At 41.5% G+C, this 16,536-nt stretch overlaps 1 pseudogene; it reads right to left on the reverse strand.

Moving 5' to 3' along the window:
- Window positions 1–304: 304 nt before the first annotated feature.
- LOC126588376 (probable carboxylesterase 15) lies at window positions 305–2,455 on the reverse strand (annotated as a pseudogene).
- Between the last annotated feature and the right edge of the window lie 14,081 nt (window positions 2,456–16,536).

Raw genomic sequence — 16,536 nt, forward strand, 5'->3', positions numbered from 1 at the left:
ATTTGTCAAACATTTTTACACTGCTTTGCATACTCACAACCCTTTAAAAATATAGTTTATCAAATGTCCAACTGCTTTATTTTGCAGTTGATTATTCTTAAAGCACAAACAGTTTAAAAAAAAACCACAACAATTCCAAACTTTCCCTAACGATAAGAGATAATTTTACAACAGGTTAAGAATAAACAGGAGCAAAAATACAATTTTACTGTCACATTATTTGTTACTCTATTTTACAACCTTAAAAGCTTTTTTGTTGTTTTATAATCTCAGATCCATGGCCGCCATAGCTACAATGCATGTCTTAGCAGCAAGTGGAATTTTGAGCAATGAATTGTTTGATGATTAACATCAACTCCTTTGCAGGTTGGGAATTGGGTTGGATGGTGAAGAAAGCATGATGCTGTCCTTCAAATTCCACGCAATCAATCTTGTTTCCCCAATTTTTTAGCCTATCTGCGTAATCTTGAGCTCGATCTTTTAGCAGATCGCTTCCACCTACAATCACTAGGATCGGATCAAAAGCCACCCCTTCTAGGCACCAGCTATTTGGCCCAAATGGGTTCACAAGTGGGTGATCTCTGTCCTCTCCAATTGGTATTGACAGCCTCCAAAACCTGCATGCATGCTTAATCTTAATTTTCCCATGCACAAACCCAAGGACGAAGCTAGATCTGCATGGATGAGGACATACTCAAATAATAAAGTCACAAATTAAAAAGTTCAAGAATGTACTCAACAAAAGACTTATATATTAATCCATAATATTTTTTATACAACTTATTACAATATTCCTTGAAGCGGTTCATGTTTTCAAACGTTGAATGACAATTTCATTACTAATATCCAATTTCTCAAAAAACAAAAATTACGGCTGAATATGCTCTTCCAACGGTGGCAATGCATAAAAGAGTTAATACTAATGTCACAAGCAACTAAAAGAGTATATTTTTTTCAACCAAAAAAAAAATTGAGTGGGGGCATCCGCCCCTGCTGAGCCTAAGCTAGCTCCGTCCATGCACAAACCTCTTTTCTTTTTAAATTTAATTACCATTGTTTAGTTTAAGTTTAGAATTGACTACAATACTTACATGTATTTAGTACCATTATCATCTAATTGTCACATCTAATTCATATGAATATATATGTATTTAATACAATTACCACATGAATACATAAAAACATGAAGCATCAAAAGTGCATTTTTGAACCCAAAAACCATTCGTAAACAAGGTCTTACGCAACTAATGTAAACATTTCAACATGCACTTGAAGTCTTGTGTTTATTTTACCCTTCCACATTTGCGTTTGCTAACAACAAAGCAAAGCCAAATAATATTATAGACATTACATCAACAATCATATATAATAAGTTGTATTGTAAAAAATCAACGTTATGTGATCGACTAACATAGTCTGAAAATCTAACTATTACTTACTCTAATATACTAAAAAATAGCGTTATTTACATATTCATTCATACTTTTCACACACTCCACTTATGTCTCTACAGTTGTAAACCAAAAAGAAAGTGGAGGTAAGGTTGAAAGTTGAAACTTGTCAATAAGCTCCCAATTGAGCAAGGCTTCTTTGGGGCCCTCAGCCTCTGACCTAGTCAAAACCGTCCCACCAAAATAGGGGAACCAGGATCCTCTCCTGAGCAGTTCCCTAGGGATCCTAGGGATCTCGCAATCATATCCGTTCATCGTATATCGTGCGGTCAGAAATTATTTAAAATTTAAATTTTAAAATTCAAATATGAATAGTACCTAATGAAAACTGACCGCACGATATAAAATGAACAGACAAGATTGCGGGATCCCTAGGATCCCTAGGGAACTGCTCAAGAGAGGATCTTGGTTCAAAAAATGGTACCAAAAGTACATACCCTCTCACCCGAACCGGCCCCGAGCTGAACCGCCAAGTTATGAGCAATATTCCCACTAGCCGAGTCACCTGAAACAAACACGTTCACCACATCAGTCCGCCACGTGTCTGGATCGTCAGCCTCGGCTTAGGCTTGAAGCCACTTCATAGCCGCGAAGCCATCGTCGATGGCAGCCGGGAGGCGGCGTTCCGGCGCGAGGTGATAGTCAGGTGCAACGACGACGCATTGGAGCAGGGAGGCGAGATGAAAGCTGTAGTTCTAGCAGTTTGGCCAAGGGCGCGAGCCGATGCAGAAGCCACCGCCATGGATGTAGAAGAAGATGGGGAGCTTTTTAGACAATGACGAGGGGGAGTGTGTCGTTGCAGCGGGCTTGTAGAGGCAGAGTTGGAGTTGATTGGTTAGGTCGAAAACGACGTCTTTCCAGGCAACGGAGCCGTTGTCGTGGACGGGGATGTCGAAGCTTGGTTTCGGAGAGCGGACGATAGAGCCGTCGCTGTAGACGCGGAGAACACCGCGGCATTCTTCGTAGGGCAAGGTTGGAGGGATGACGGTGTTTGATGACATGTTTGGAGGGTTTGTGATGAATAAATGAGAGAATTAAGAGAAGGGAAAGGAAGTGAAGTGGGAAAGAAATTGGGTGGTGAGTAATGGAGTTGGTCGTTTTGCCTGTCTTTTTTGGTGTTTTTGCATGCAAATGGGAAAAAAAATGGTGAAGTGGGGTCCAATGGTGATTAGGTAGGGGAGAGATTTTTCAATGTGATCATCACACGAGATGGTACACCACGTGTTTCTATGGTAAAATAATTCAGATTTAAACCCATGTAGTATAGTCTGTTTGCAAATTTAGTCAAAAGTGATTTTTCCATCAAATGTCTGTTAAATGTAGGGGTAAATTTGTACTTTTACTTTCATATTTTGTGAAAAACAATAGCAATAAATACCTTCATTCCAATTCACTCATGCCACCAATTTTATTGTGGAGGATTTTATTTTTAACTTGTTGATTTTTATTTGTATGGGAATGCCTGATTGTTCCAACTTGTGCATGGGAATACCTGATTGACACAAGCCATCCTTTGAGGAGGAACTGATTGATAGGAGCATATTTATGCGACTTAGTTAGCTTGTTTTCTTGCATTTATGTAGTTAGTTTCTACTTTTTAGAGTGTTTTAAGCCATTTTCGTGTGTTTGTAGGTTCAAATGGCAAAAGTGGCAAGAAAAGGCAATTTGGAGCACTTTAGAGCAGTTTTGGGCTTGAAATGGACAACATATGAATGGAACGAGTTGGATGGACGTTTTTGAAGATCAAAAGAGGCTAGGAATGTGCTACAAATCTGGAGAAATCAAATCAAGACTTGGAGGATAAGGAAGCTAAAAAGAAGGAACATTATCTTAACCAACCTTATCTTATCCAACCTTATCCTTAACAAACCTTATCTTATCGTATTCCATATTATCCAAATATTATCTAAACTTATCTCCAGCTGCAAAAGGAGTCCTTATCCCATTCTAAAACCTTCCCATCTGAATTTAGGAGTCCTAGTCCATCTAAACACATCAATCATTTTCCTCCTTAGTTTCAGTCACACCCTAGCCCTATAAATTGTATTGTGCCACAAGTTTTGAGGTTTTTTTAGAGAGAAATTCAGAGATAAAAATATATACACTTGTGCTACAGCTTTGCAAGGAAGGAGAAGAAGAAGCTTGGAGCCGTGCCTGCCATTCAAGACCTTTGGATTGTTGGAGCGTTTCTAGGTGTATTCTATCTTTCATTTTCAATGTTTAATTTTAATTGTCTTTGTTTAATTGCAAACATGTGGAACTAATTTCGTTTTAGCTAGAGGTAAATTCAAAGCTATGAACATATGTGTGATATGAATTGATTACATCTAGTTATGATTTCATAAATCGTGAATGCAATTTGCTTAACTGTTTGATTGATAACTTGTTCTTGTGTGTTGATTAAGGATGCATACTTAGTTTGCATTCAGGGATTTGATGCTAAAATATAAGAGAGTTTCACCTAATAGTTATGAACTTATATTTATAAGTAGTGGAGGTTGTTTGTCACGATCGTGTTATGTAAATTCCTGGCAGGAGTATCATGCAGTTTGTTGATGCACAAAATCAGTGAGGACTTTGGTACAACAGAAAGTGTTACGTTTGTGACCTTCGCTAGATTGCTCCGATCACTAGTGTGGATAATTATGTAAATGGATAGAGACAGAGAAGCAAACACAAGATGTACGTGGTTCACCCAGATTGGCTACGTCCACGGAGTAGAGGAGTTCTCATTAATTGTGAAGGGTTTACACAAGTACATAGGTTCAAGCTCTCTTTTTGTGAGTACTAGTGAATGATTTAGTACAAATAACATTCAGAAATATTATGAGAGAACGATCTCTATTTATAGAAGAAAGTTTCTAGTTTCATTCTGACATTGACACGTGTCGTGTTGTGATTGGCTTCTGATGTTGACACGTGTCGCGCTATGATTGACTTCTAATATCGACACATGTCGCGATGTGATTGGTCTCCTGGTTGGAGGGAAACCCTTCTGGGTCCTTGACAGTATAACGTTGACCGGTACTCAATAGTTTCCGGATTGGTCAAGTATGGTACAAACAGTGCTCCCCTAAGTTCCCGAGTAAGGGAAGCTCATCGGTTGGGGACTTGCAAGATCCAAGCCATTGAGTAATCAAGAAACTTCTAAGTACCGAAGTGTGGTATCATTTTCACTTGCCTTATCTGTCTTATATGTAGATGTGGCATCTTCTCTGGAAGTACTTTTTCTTTATCCAGGGGTGGTATCTTTAACCGATGAAGATGCACAAGGTAATGTATCAATTTCACTTGAAGCTTACTTGTAGTTTCGGGCTTGGTCAAGTACGATATAAACCCTATAGTAGGAGTCCCCCAAGTCGCCAAGCTAGAAGATTTGCCGAATGAGGTAACAGACAAGGTAAGCAATTAGACTTCCAAGCAAGCAACCTGGATCGGATGTTCGACTTCGGCTTCCGGTTGATTGTTCTCATTCTCCTTGTGTCGTAAACAACAATAAGGATAAGGAGAAGCAAATGGAGAAGAGATGATATGAGATACTTTTGCTTTTGAAGAAGTAACTTTCCACAAGCTTATTCTTGAACTGGGCTGGAGGGTTTTTTGGTTTCCCCTAGAGTATAAGACCGGCTAAAGAATTTGAGGGTCAAAACAAGTCCATCAAATGTAGAGTATGTTCGACCCTGATGATATGGAATACTTTTGCTGTTGACAAAGTAGTGGATGTATCGGCACGTGTTGTGTTACGCTTGTTTCCACATGCTTCCTTGTATCCTTCTCACTTCCCCTATCTGTTCCTCAGGCAAATGTGGTATCTTCTCTGGAAGCATAAGATGTTGAAGATGAGTGCTCAAGAGCAATGCCAGGTAAGTAATCAGGCAAGGGGTTCCAGGCAGTCAGTTCCTAACTTGAAGCTTGATTCCAAGTGCTGACTGATTGCTCTCTTTCTCCTTGTCTTGCAGGTAAGAACAAGGCCAAAGGAAAAGACAGGGAAACAACATGATATGGGATACTCTTGCTTTTAACCCTGATGATATGAGATACTCTTGCTCTGGTGTGGCTTGTTTGTAGAGGTATTATCGGGGGAAAAAGAAGCTGAGTATTTTGAGAGACTCTGCTAAGAGTGCCCTCTTGGATGTGAAGAAAAGTTGAGCATTTTTTTTATTTTCAGGTCTGCCTGGCTGTGGAGGATGAAGGTCGACATATATAGGAGTCTCCCTAACAACAAGTAGTAGTGCTATTCATTTACCCTTCTTGGTTATATGAATGAAGTGGAAGCTGCAAGCTTCACATGTTTTAACTTTGTCAGAGCACTTTGAAAAAGTGGTCTGTGGTATCTGGAAAGCTGATGTTGCGTGTGAAGATTACAGACAAGCTTTATCCAAGGAAATCTGGCTCTCGAAGTTCGGAGAGCGGTGCCTCTTCAGTTTTCGAACAAGCAATCTTGTCGGGGATCTGGCTCTCAAGATTCAGATAATGGTGCCTCTTCGATTTTTAAGAAAGTAATCATGTTGGAAGTCTGACTCTTGAAATTCGGAAAGTAGTGTCTCTTCGATTTTTGAGAAAGTAATCCTGTTGGGAGTCTGGCTCTCGAGATTCGGAGAGTGGTGCCTCTTCGATTTTTGAGCAAGCAATCTTGTTAGGAGTGTTTTCTCGAATGTGAGTAAAGGTTGGGCATTTTTGCCAGTTTGTCTTGCCACGAAGCACAGAGGTTTACACACATTGGGACTTTCTAGTTATCAAGCAGTGGTGTTGTTCCTTTACCCTTATGGGTAATAGTAGGGTCGCTAGACCTTCAAAATTTATGTGTCTAAACTTTGTCAGAGATCTTTGGAAAAGTTAACTGTGGTACCTGAGGAGCTGATGTTGTATGTGGAAAGTGGTGCCTCTTTGGAATCTGGAAAGTGGTGCCTCTTCGATTTTTGAACCAACGGTCTTGTTGCCCTTTTTTTTATAAGAGCACCAATTGTGTGCAAGAAGTACATTCAGAGAGTTATTGCTTGTAGGCATTTTCCCCTTACTTCAGAGATTTATTGCACCTCATTTCTCCTTCATCATTTCTCAGAATGTCTGGCCCATCCGACCATTCTTTTGACTTGAACTTTGGTGAAGAGGCAGCCATGCCTTCTCAAGACAACATATGGCGCCCATCCTTCTTATCCCCTACTGGTCCTCTTACCGTTGGGGACTCTGTGATGAAGAATGATATGACCACTGCGGTGGTGGTCAGGAACCTTCTCACTCCCAAAGATAACAGACTACTTTCCAAACGGTCTGATGAGTTGGCTGTTAAGGATTCTCTGGCTCTCAGTGTTCAGTGTGCAGGTTCTGTGTCTAATATAGCCCAACGCCTATTTGCTCGAACCCGCCAAGTTGAATCATTGGTGGCTGAAGTGATAAGTCTCAAACAGAAGATCAGAGGGCTCAAGCATGAGAATAAACAGTTGCACAGGCTTGCACATGACTATGCTACAAACATGAAGAAGAAGCTCGACCAGCTGCAGGAATCTGATGGTCAGATTTTACTTGATCATCAGAGGTTTGTGGTTTTGTTCTAAAGGCATTTATTGCCTTCGTCTTCTGGGGCTGTACCGCGTAATGAAGCTCCAAATGATCAACCTTCAGTGCCTCATTCTTCTAGGATTATGCCTAGTATTGAGGCTCCGAATAATCACCCTCTGGTGCCTCCTCTTTCTGGGGCTCTGCCGACTGCTGAGACTTCTCTTGAGCAACCTCTGTGAAGGCTCCCTCTTGTTGAAGCTTTTGAGAATTTGTAGTTGTCCTCCATTGATGAAGCTTTTGTTGGTGAAGCTTTTGTAGTGAAACTTTGTTGAATTTCCCAATTTCCTTTCTTTTTTTTTTTGGGAAAATTAGAAATTTGAAAATGTGGGAGAGACAACATATACAAAATTTGCTTCCACACTGTTGAGTAAGAGATTGTGATGCAAGCCACACCTTGTAGTAGTCGAAGATTTGGATGAATCATATAAATTGAATTTGCTTCGAACAGTCTTGATCAAGAGTGTGTGAAGCTTTCTACGAGTTGTAATTGCCCTTCATTGATGAAGCTTTTGTTGGCACCATAAATTGGTTTTGCTTCACACTGTCTTGATCAAGAGTGTGTGAAGCTTTTGAGAATTGTGGTTGAACTCCTTTGATGAGGCTTTTGTTGGCACCATAAATTGGTTTTGCTTCACACTGTCTTGATCAAGAGTGTGTAAAGCTTTTGAGAATTGTGGTTGCCCTCTATTGATGAGGTTTTTGTTGGCACTATAAATTGGTTTTGCTTCACACTGTCTTGATCAAGAGTGTGTGAAGTTTTTAAGAATTGTGGTTGAACTCCTTTGATGAAGCTCTTGTTGGCACCATAAATTGGTTTTGCTTCACACTGTTTTGATCAAAAGTGTGTGAAGCTTTCTACGAGTTGTTGTGTTTGCATTGTTACAGAGGGGAAATGTTTGAAGCAGATGCAAGAGGGCTGAATAGCTTGATCTTCGTATGCCATGCACTGAAGTTGTTGTTGGCTTGCAATAAGACTTTGTTGGTGATTATAACTCTTGTTGGGCATAAATGCTCCCCTAGTTGAGTTGTCAAGCTTGAGGGTTTTTGATTATTTGTGAATGCTAAGAGTTCACATGTACAAGTTGTACCATTCATCTTCTGGTAGGTGGAATGAATGGTGAGTTGCTTTCATCACTTGGTTGGTGGTACGAAGGTGAGCTCCTTCATCACCTTTCATCACCTGGTTGGTGGCACGATGATGAGTTCCTTCTTCACCTGGTTGGTGGCATGAATGGCAAGTTGCCAAATGATATTAGAGTACGGGTTGTATATTTTACCTAGTTGGTGGAATGAAAGAGAGTACGGGTTGTACATTTCATCTCCTGGTTTGTGGCATAAAGATGAGTTCCTTATTCACTTGGTTGGTGGCATGAGTGGCAAGTTGCCAAATGATATTAGAGTACGGGTTGTACATTTCATCACCTGGTTGTTAGCATGAAGGAGAGTACGGGTTGTACATTTCATCACCTGGTTGGTGGCATGAAGATGAGTGTTCCTTCTTCACCTGGTTGGTGGCATGAGTGACAAGTTGCCAAATGATATTAGAGTACGGGTTATACATTTCATCACCTGGTTGTTGGCATGAAGGAGAGTACGGGTTGTACATTTCATCACCTGGTTGGTGGTATGAAGATGAGTTCCATCTTTACATTTCATCACCTGGTTGGTGAGAATAAAGGCAAGGTGTCTAGGCACATTGTAGTAAATGTCAAATGACATAAAGTATGTTGAACCCTTTCAAAGCACAGTTGGCTTATGTATGAATGTGTTAGAGTTTATGATTGAACGATTATACTATGAAGCTGTTCGTTTATTTGTATAGTTTTGTTGACATATACTTAGACTTTGTTTCATGTTGGAAGCATTCATGTTGAAGCTTTGAACCCGAGTGTTTCATTGCTAGGAATATAAGAGGATTAGGACCGAATTGTCTAAATCACATCTTTATTGAATTCATGCCAAATAGTCTTCGTTACATAGGATGTCGAACGGCTGAAGCTTAACACCTGTACAATGTACGTTTACTTGTAATAGTACTTCAAGTTATCAGCATTCCATGGATGGCCAAGGGTCTTGCCATCAGAGCTTCTAAGCTTGTAGGAGCCAGGGCGACTGATGCCAACAACTTCAAACAGTCCATCCTAGTTTGGATTAAGTGTTTCTTCACTTGGGACTCTATCGCAAAGTAATATTTTCTTCAATACCCAGTCCCCCACTTTGAAAGAATGAGGTTTGACCCTTGAGTTATAGTAGTTGGAAATGTGCTGCTTGTAAGCGACATTCCTCAAATGAGCCTGGTTTTTATGTTCTTCGACTAGATCTAAGTTGAGGGTAAGTTGTTTGTCATTTTCGCTTTGCATGTAGTTCTGGACTCAGAACGTTGCTTACTCAAGCTCAACTGGGACAACTACCTTTGTACCAAGAGCAAGTGAGAATGGGGTTTCTCCTATTGATGTCCGATACGAAGTGCGGTATGACCAAAGAACTTGGGGGACAAATTCTGGCCAACAACCTTTAGCCTTGTCCAAGCTGGTTTTCAAAGTTCGCTTGATTATTTTGTTGATGACTTCAACTTATCCATTAGACTGGGGATGAGCTGGGGAGGAAAAACATAAGTTGATGTTGAACTTAGAGCAGAACATCCTGAACTTGTTATTATCGAACTGTCGCCCGTTGTCAGTGACTTTCGCATTGGGAATGCCGAATCTGCAAAGGATGTTCTTCCATACGAAGTCTTCTATTTTTACCTCAGTAATGGTTGCCAAGGGTTCTACTTCGGCCCACTTTGTGAAGTAGTCAACTGCAATTATTGCATAGCGAACCTTGCCCTTCCCTGCAGGCATTGGGCCTATCAAATCAAGTCCCCATTGGGCGAAAGGTCAAGGGCTAATCATATAGGAGTGAGCGGCTCGGGAGGGGAATGAGGAATAGTTGCGTAGCGTTGACATTTTCACATGAGTGGGATATTCTGATGGCATCTTGGTGGAGTGTTGGCCAGTAATATCCTTGGCGAAAAGCCTTGTGTGCTAGGGATTGACATTCAGCATGATCTCCGCAGACTCCTTAATGTATTTCCTGAAGAACAGTTTTCGCCTCTGTGGGTGTAAGGCACCTTAGGTATGATAGGTGAAAACCCCGCTTGTAGAATTGGTCATTAATGATCAAGTAACGGGTAGCCTTGTATCAAATCTGCTTAGTTTGGACTTTGTCATTTGGAAGGGTGCCATGAGTAAAGAATCTATAAATCGGGGTAATCCAATTATCCCCCTGTTGTAAGTTGCACACTTCTGCAACCATGGTGCTTGGTGCTGCCAACAATTTGACATGAATTTTTCTCCCAATCTTGTCTTCCACTGCTGAGGCGAGGCGAGCCAAAGCATCTGCATGACTATTTGCCGCTCGAGAAATTTGGGTGATCTGGTAGTGGAAGCGTTTAAGCAACAATTGTGTTTGTGTTAGATATGCTGCCATGGAGCTATCCTTAGTGTCAAAGTTGTTAGTGACCTGGTTAACCACCAATTGGGAGTCACTGAAGATATCAATTCGTTTAACCCCAAGGTGTTTGGCCAAACGTAAGCCTGCTAGGAGGGCTTCATATTCGGCCTCATTGTTCGACGCCTTGAATTTGAAACGAAGAACATACTCCATCGCCACTTTGTCAGGGGTAGTAAGGACTAGTCCTGCTCCACAACCCTATTGGTTGGACGAGCCATCAACATATAAACTCCATGCTGGGGCTGTTGGTTCTGTTTTCTAAGCTTATGAGGGTAATGAAACCACTTCTTTAAGCGTAGAAACAATGTCAACAGGATATGTGAAGTCGGCGATGAAGTCTGCCACTGCTTGGCCCTTCTCAGCTAGCTTTGGTTGGTAGGAGATGTCAAACCCACCCAATGTTATCGCCTATTTGATCATTCACCCAGAAGTGTCAGGACTTTGGAGTATCTGTCGAAAATGATGATTGGTAAGCACGATGATGGAATGTGCTTGGAAGTAAGACGAAGTTTTCGAGCAGACATGACCAATGCTAGAGCCAATTTCTCAATGTTGGAGTATCGTGTCTTCGCATCTTGTAATGACTTGCTAGTGTAGTAGACAGGCCGTTCAATATTACCATCATTTCGAATGAGAACAGAACTTACTATTGAAGTCGATATCGACATATAGATAATGAGAGTGTCACCAACCTCAGGTTTGGAGAGCAGATGGGCTTTACTCATGTAGTCTTTGAGGTTCTTGAATTCCTCAGCACATTCATCAGTCCATGTAATGTACTTCTTACTTCCCATAAGTGATTTGAAGAAAGAAGCACATATGTCTGTGGCCTTAGAGATGAACCTAGTTAAGGCTGCCACCTTGCCAGTAAGGCTCTGGATGTATTTTGAAGTTACCGGTTCCTTCATGTCGAAGATTACTTTGATCTTTTCGGGATTAGCCTCAATGCCTCATTGGCTTATCATGAAGCCTAAGAATTTGCTAGAGCCTACGCCGAAGGCACATTTGTTGGGGTTTAACCTCATTTGATACCTCTTCAGAATGGTGAAAGTTTCAGATAGGTTGGTGATGTGTTGGTCAACATGTTTACTCTTGACTAGCATATCATCAACGTAAACTTCCATGCTCTTCCCAATTTGTTCGGCGAACATTGAATTGACCAGTCTCTGATAAGTCACTCCTACATTCTTTAGGCCGAAGGACATGACTTTATAGCAATATAGTCCCCTGTCAGTAGTAAAGGTTGTGTGTTCTTGGTCCAGAGGGTTCATGAGGATTTGGTTGTATCCTAAGTAAGCATCCATGAAGCTCAGGAGTTCACACCCTGGTGTAGAGTCTATAAGTCTATCTATGAGAGGAAGAGGAAAGCTATCATTCGGGCATCCTTTGTTTAGGTTGGTGTAATCGACACACATTCTCCACAAGACCTTTTGGAGCAGGAGACTTTCCTTGGTCGGATTCTTCTTAACAAGGACAACATTTGCTACCTACGGTGGATAATTGACTTCGCGGACGAAGCCTATGCCTTTAAGTTTTTCAACTTCTGCCTTCATTGCCTCGTACCGTTCAACGTCATAAGATCTTCGCTTCTGTCTCACTGGCTTGGTCTTGGGGTCAATACTTAAGCGATGACAGATGATATCGGGAGAGATGCCTAGCATGTCTTCGTATGACCAGGCGAAGACCTCAATGTTCTCTTGCAAAAAAGAGATCAATGCCAACCGAATGGGAGGTGACAAGGTGGTGCCAATCTTCACCATATGATCTGGATAATCTTTTGAGATAGAGACATTCTCTAACTCTTCAGCGGGTTGTGCTTGCTGGGTGAAAGAGTCATCTCGAGGATCGTCGAGTTGACTGTTGCCACTATGAAGATCCAAGTTGGCTTCATCTGGGCTGGACTTTATGACTTGGTCATGTATAGAAAGGGTTTCCTTGGGCACAGGCAGGTGATGTTGCTTGACCGAATTGTTGTAACATGATCGTGCACTAAGTTGATCTCCCCTGATGTAACCATTGCCATAGGGGTTGGAAATTTCATCAACAACATATGTGTGGATACCATGGCCTTGAGATCATTGATGCCTGTGCGTTCGAAGATGACATTGTATGTCGTTGGGCAATCAACCACCAGGAAGTTAGTGGTAATGGTAGCTGTGTAAGGGCATGTACCAATGGTGAAAGGTAAGTGTATGCTTCCTAAAGGTTGCATGATATCACCGAAGAAGCTTATCAAAGTGGAAATCGAGCGATCAAGCAAATGTGTTGCTACATTAAGTGCCCTGAAAGCTTCAACAAACATGATATTGACCGAAACCCCCGTGTCTACCAGGATTCGTCCTACTTCAAAGTTGGCTATGTGAGCTTCCACGATCAGTGGGTCGTTGTGAGGGTAGATGATACCTCTTTCTTCCTCAGGGTAGAAACATATTGGATCCCAGTTAGGCTTTTGATACTTACCTCCCCTGATGTCTTCCACGTGAAACACTTGGTGGCTAGACCTTAAAGCTCGTTCACTATTTTTCATGGCCCTATTGGAAGATTTAGATATGGGTGTGCCACCACTTATGGAATATATCACATTCACCTGGCGTTGGTTACGGTTACCCCTTGGAGGGTGAAGGAGGAATTGATCAATTTTTCCTTCACGTGCCAAAGCTTCAATATGATCACGAAGGGTGATACACTTCTTGCCATCATGGTTGTTATGCTTGTGGTAGCAGCAAAACGTGCCCGTGTTCTTCGTGAAGGAAATTTTGTGAAAAACATGTTCATTTAAGCAACATCTATGGCATGCAATTAACAATTAAAGGCGGAATCATGCTTGTATGCACTCAAAAACAAAACATTACCCATGAAATTCAAAGCCTAGTGGTTATGTGAACCAAGACTCAACTCAAGAACAAAGTGAGTTGAGAAATTTTATACCTTTGAACCACCTATTTGCTTAGCAAAGGTTAATCACCCATGTGAGGGCCTTCTTTCCTTTGTCACCTTACTCCTTGGCTCCATGGATGTGGATGGAGGAACTTTGCTTATTGGCTCCATGCCTTCTTGGATATGGATGGAAGAATTGGTTTCTCCAAAAGTCCCCAAAGTTGGAGACCTCTAAGTTCATACACCAAGGATGGTTGAGGAAGAAGATGAGTGGCCATGGAAGAGTTAGATGCTAGTAAACTCTCCCATGGTGGCTGGCTATTCTAGAGAGAAAAGAGAGAGAGTTTTTTTTTCACTTTTCATCCTTAGAAAACCCTAATGAGGATGGAGCAAAGATACCCCTTCTATGCTTTCAACTTTTGTATGCATTTTGGACCAAAAGGCCCTTCCTCTCTCTATGGCTAGTTTTCCCAAGCATTTGGGCTGTTTTGAGCTTCTTGAATTTTGTTTGTTAAGTTGTCATACAACTTAAGCTAATGGGCTTGACGATTCGAAGCCCAATTTGGGCTTTAAGGCCCAAAACTAACTCAAGGTTTAAAACGAACTTATTCGTTTGATTAATTAACATATTAATTCATTCTTGCCATAAACAATTAAACCATTTAATTGTCCTTACTCATCTCCGTCAAATCCTTCAAGCATTACCTTATACGGTGTGCGATCCATTAGGTTCTTTTTAGCGAGGCAGCGGGCGATTAGAACTCTTTCAAATCGATTGTGAATTAAAACTTACTTTCAATTCTCCTTTTAGTGATTATACGCATTTAGGGCTTCTATAAACCATGAGTGACATCTAGCAGTATGTCATGGTTACCCAAGCTAATCAGAAGAGGTGTAGAACTTATTCAGTTTAGGATTACAATGCAATATGGTATTTCTCTAATACAATACTCTTGACCACATTGTTTGGTTTGATAGTTTATTCATGTCTACTATCCAATGTGATTCATTTACTTATATGATTACCTTGAATGTGATTTGGAACGACTTCCTAAATCTCATTCATACTTTGGCCAGAGATTCTTAATCATATCATATAGTATTCTCCCTCAAACAGTTTGAAGGTTAGAGATCCCTTGTTGCGCATTCACTTGCTTCCATGGCTAAGTAGCTTAACCCCAACTATGTTGTGGACACCCTCGGATGGAGTGACTTTGACATAGTCAAAGATCAAGGACCTAACCACAAGACAACTATGATGCCTCAGGTCAAAGGACTACTTTGCATTATCCCAACCATGAGTTCTCATGTGACATGAGTATGAGAACTCCTTGTTGATCGTGTTCAGTGAACTCATTCTCTATTGAGCACCTACGTACTTGTCTTGGTGTCAGTCACACCAATGACTCGAGACCAGTCACTCTCCCTAAGAGAATACATAGCACGTACTAATCTTAACGGACTGTCAATGCCTAATTGGCAATCCTATGATCAGGAACGTTTAGGATATGTATACGAAAGAGAATGGTCTCATGAATCTCTTTAGATCGCATTCTCCCAATTACATATTCCTTGGACTTATCGTTTAAGCGTATAACATTTATATGAGACGGCTTCAAACAATAATCTTTGCCCTTTAAATTAAACTATATTAGTTTAACATGTGAAATGTCCGTAAAGTATCATCATATGATTGGTTTTAGGGCACATTTCCAACACTTCGTGGGCTTGTAATCTGGGTGCTTCGGCTTTGGCTTCGGTATCAAGTGTGTTATGCTGGGGTAAATGGCCACGCATGTGGCATTCAAAGGTGTGTATGCCTTATACCTCGGGGTAGGGGCTGTCCTGACACGTGCTTGACCCACTGTGTTAACTGCTTGAGGTCGGGGATTATCATGGTGATACCCTTGGTTATCGCGGTAGTGTCCCTTACTCCTTTTACTAAAATGAGACTGGTGAGGATGGAAATCTTTCCTTTTGCCCTGAGATTGATATGTCTGTTGACTTGGCAAAGTATTAAGTAAGGCAGGGGGAGGCATCGTTGCCGTTTAGAAGGTCGAGGTCTTCTCATTTGGTTGGATCTGGCTTTCACTCCCTACTTGCTGATAAGGGGTGGCTGTAGCGGGTTTCCTTTGATATGTCATTACCTCGACGGAGGCATGGTTGTAAGCCTGTGCCATCACCTCAGAGTAAGTCTTCCAAGTGATGACATTGATCATGTACTTAAAGAAACTGTCACGTAGGTCTGCCGTGAAGGCTTTGAGGGCAGTCTTGTCGTCTACCTCGGCACAACGAGAATACTTATGGCTGAAACGGCCAGCATACATACGTAATGACTCGTCTGGCTTCTGGCAAATAGAGTACAAGTCATCTGCAGAGTGCAAGCGATCGGTTTGGAAAATATGTTGAGAAACAAATAATTTCCTCAATTCCTCAAATGAGTCTACCGTCTCAGGTGAAAGACGGCAATACCAGTTTAAAGCTCCACCAGAGAGGGTAGAGGGGAAAAGAAGACATCGCTCTTCGTCGGTGTGCATCCAGTATGCCATGGTGGACTCAAAAAGGTTAAGGTGTTCAATCGGGTCCTTCTTTCCAGTATAGAGTTGCAAGCCAAGCTTCTGCTTTGCCTTTGCTTGGAGGGGGTGTCGAGGATCCTCCTTGTAAGAGGACCAGGCCTAGGTTGGTTCCAATCAGGTATCTCAGCTTGTCGTTCGGCCTTCAATTTGTGTTTACTTCCTTAAGAAGTTGTAGGACAAAAGGGTCCTGAGTGGAGTCATGTACCACTAGAGCTTTCTTTCGTAAATCTCCATGTCCTCTTGGAAGTATGAAGGTTTGATCAAGAGCATGTGATTTTTCCTTGGACTCGCCGTACCAACTTCCAAGTTATGTCTGTCGGAACATCTCTGAGTCCCCTAGACCTTTGTGTTTCTCTAAGACTTGTTGCCCCTTCCCCAAATTGGTAGCCGACCTGGGACATAGGAGGAGACCTAGTCTTTCAGAGACCCTTGGGGGATTGATCTTCGAGCTTACATGGATGGGATTGTCTCGACGTTGCTTTAGGAAATCTCGACAGTCGCGAAAAACGGCTTTCGATCCTTCCACTCATTCTGTAAGGAGGTGTCTTCCTCCACTTCTCCTACTTTGAGTCGAAGCA

Source organism: Malus sylvestris, chromosome 11, assembly GCF_916048215.2.
Source record: "Malus sylvestris chromosome 11, drMalSylv7.2, whole genome shotgun sequence".
NCBI lineage: Eukaryota > Viridiplantae > Streptophyta > Magnoliopsida > Rosales > Rosaceae > Malus > Malus sylvestris.